Here is a 3,406-nt window from a genome sequence, read left to right on the forward strand (position 1 = left end):
TGTTATAAAATGTCTACCTTTACATTCCATCAATGTACCTTTTTTTTTTTGAGTGTTTTCATGTTTATTGAACTATAAGGCAACAGCAAAATTAACATAACACAATATTCATTTACTCCACATCAACATTCCTTACGCCAATGGAAAGTGATCAGTTCAACAGGCAGACTCAAGGGATCCTAATAGCTCTGCACCTGGCATGGCTGCCTGTCCCAAGGGCCAGGCCTGAACATCACACACGCTGGCTTCCCTTAAAGATGCAGGCTTTGCTCTACTGCTGTAGACTTGGTCTTTTGACCTGGATCTTCTTCCTCTTTCAATTTTGGGTTGCTATTTTTAACAATTTGAGGGCCCCATCACAATACCAAACCATCACCCAAAAATTGGAGTTCAATTTGATTAAAACATAAATTGAGATGTGTGGCCTAGAAGTATAAAGGAAAAGGCATCCTAAATGACCATCTGACTTCTCCAGTCCACGTAAGAATGAAGGGGAACTGGGAAGAGGAGAAATCCACATGCATCACTGAACTGGACATCACTGCCTGGAGCCTCCAGAACAGTTGCCCTCAAGCGTTTTTCCCTACTTCCCTGATAGCTGCTCATAGAGTTTGGGCACATAGTCATCCCATTCGGCTTGGTAACACGTGCCGGCAACTGGGGACCCGAGCTCATACTTTTTGCGGAAAGATGCCACCTTGAACTTGCCACGGTGGTCTCCAGATCGATTGCTGAGAATGGGTTCGTTACACTTCAGTGGCCTGTCCTGCTCGTAGACCAGCCAGACATAACGGTGGAGGCCTGTGCCCTTGGGAGGCCGGGAGCCCACATCATCGGAGAGGACTGTACCACTGCTGACATCGTTGCCCTTCATGTTGACCACCAGAAAATGGTGCCACTCACTGAATTTGGGGTCCTTCCTGCTGGGTGCATCTGGGTCTGTCAAGACCAAGGTGTAGAGTTTACCGGAATCTAGGCCATCCCATGTAATACTGATAGGGCAGTTCTTCACCTGGGTGGGCGTCAGCACTTTGCCTAGCTCGTCCACCTCCGCTACGCCGTATTTGACCTGCAGCGGGTGCTGCGGCTGCTCATCCACTTCCTGCAGGCTCAAGGGCCCAGACCACTTGCTGAGGTCCACCGGCATCGCGGGGTCGAGCGAAGCAAACAGCCGGAAGTGCAGCAGCAAGAGCAGCGCACTACAGTCCAGCAGCAACCCCGGACTGCCCAGAGGTGAAGTGGCCCGAACACGACGGGGCCATCAATGTACTTTTGCATCCAGTGTTGAATTATCTTCAGCAAAATTTTACTTGCATGTGATATTAATGATTTCATTGGATGAATTTTACAGTCCATTGGGTAACCTTTCTTTGGAATGAACAAAAATATGGATCTTTTTCAATCAGTTGGCCAGGTAGTGCTCTTTCAAATTTCTTGGCACAGACTAGTGAGCACCTTTAGTGCTACATCACTTTGTTGAAATATTTCAAATGGTATTCCACCAATTCATGAATCCTTTTTTTTTTTTTTTTTTTTTACCATTGCCTTCAGTGAAACATGGACATCTTCCTTCAATGCCATTAATTCTTGATCTTATTGTACCTCTTGCACTTGTTGTTGTTGTTGTTGTTGTTGTTGTTGTTGTTAAGTGCCGTCGAGTCGGTTCCGACCCATAGCGACCCTGTACAGGGTTTTCCGAGGGTGTAAATCTTTACGGGAGTAGAAAGCCTCATCTTTCTCCTGCGGAGCGGCTGGTAGTATCGAACCTCTGACCTTAAGGTGCTGTCAAATTGGTTCAGACTCATAGTGATTCTATGTATAAGAAAATGAAACGGTGACCTGTGCCATCCTCACAATTGCTCCTACACTTGAGACCAGTGCTGCTGCCTCTGTGCCAATCTATTTTGTTCAGGGGTCTGCCTGTTTTTCGCTGACCCTCCATTTTACGAAGCATGATGTCCTTCTCCAGGGACTGGTCCTTACCGATAATATGTCTGACGTATCATAGATGAGGTCTGGCTACGTTGGCTTCATAGGAGCATTCTGGTTGTAATTCTTCCAGCACAGATATTTTTGATCTTCTGGCAATCCATGGTGCCCTTAATATTCTTTTCCAACACTATAACTCAAGTGCATCCATTTTCCTATGGTCTTCGTTGTTCACTGTCCAACTTTCACATGCATATGAGGCTACTAAAAAATCATGACTTGGATCAGGAGCAACATAGTCCTCAAACTGACATCTTTGCACTTGAACACTTTAAAAAGGTTTTGTGCAGCAATTTTACCTATTGCAATATGTTGTTTAATTTGTTGACTGCTGCTTTCATGAATGTTGATGGTGGATCCAAGCAAAATGAAGTCTTTGACAATTTCAATCCTTTCACCATTTATCGTGATGTTATTTATTGGTACAGTTGGTAAGGATTTTTGTTTTCTTTACATTGAGGTGCAACCCATGCTGAAGACTTGGTCTTTAACCTTAATCAGTAAGTGTTTTAAGTTCTCTTCACTTTCAGAAAGCAAGGTTGTATAGTCTGTATATCACAGGTTATTGATGAGTCTTCCTCCAATCCTGCTACCAAGTTCTTCAAATAATCCAGCCTCTTGGATTATTTGTTCAGCATACAGATTGAAAAAGTATGGTGAAAGAATATAATCCTGGCACACACTTTTCCTGATTTTAAACCATTCAGTGTCTACTTGTTCTGTTTGAACAATTGCCTTTGGTATATGTATAGGTTCCTCATGAACACAATTAAGTGTTCTGGAATACACATTCTCTGCAAAGTTGTCCATAGCTAGTCATGATCCACACTGTGAAAAGCCTTTACATAGTCAGTAAAGCACAGGTAAACATCTTTCTGTATATTCTGCTTTCAATTAAGATCCATTTGATATCAGCAATGATATTCCTTGTTCCGTGTCCTCATCTGAATCCGCTTGAATCTCTGGCAGTTCCCAGCAAATGTACTGCTGATACCTGTCTCTGCTGAAACCTGTCTGCTATGGGTAACCATGCTAGTATTTGAAACACTGATAGTGTAGCTTCCAGCATCACAGCAACGCACAAGCCATTTAAAAATTATCTTTAGCAGAATTTTGATATTGTCTGATGATTTCTGCATTCTGTTGGGTCACCTCTCTTTGGAATGGGCACAAATACAGATCTCTTCCAATCCGTACACTAGGTACCTGTCCTCCAATGTCTTGGCATAGATGAGTGAGTGCTTCCAGTGTTGCATCAGTTTGTTGAAGAATTTCAGTTTGTATTCTATCAATTACTGGAGCCTTGTTCTTTACTAATGCCGTCAGTGCATCTTTGACGTCTTCCCTCACTATCACTGGTCTTGATCATATGCTACCTCTTTATCGCTTGCTACCATTTCTTTTTGGTTTGTTGTTG

The 3,406-nt window shown here is 43.2% G+C and overlaps 1 pseudogene; it reads right to left on the reverse strand.

Moving 5' to 3' along the window:
• Positions 1 to 583: 583 nt before the first annotated feature.
• Positions 584 to 1,147, reverse strand: LOC102837389 (annotated as a pseudogene).
• Between the last annotated feature and the right edge of the window lie 2,259 nt (positions 1,148 to 3,406).

Source organism: Chrysochloris asiatica, unplaced genomic scaffold, assembly GCF_000296735.1.
Source record: "Chrysochloris asiatica unplaced genomic scaffold, ChrAsi1.0 scaffold00214, whole genome shotgun sequence".
Classification (NCBI taxonomy): Eukaryota; Metazoa; Chordata; class Mammalia; order Afrosoricida; family Chrysochloridae; genus Chrysochloris; species Chrysochloris asiatica.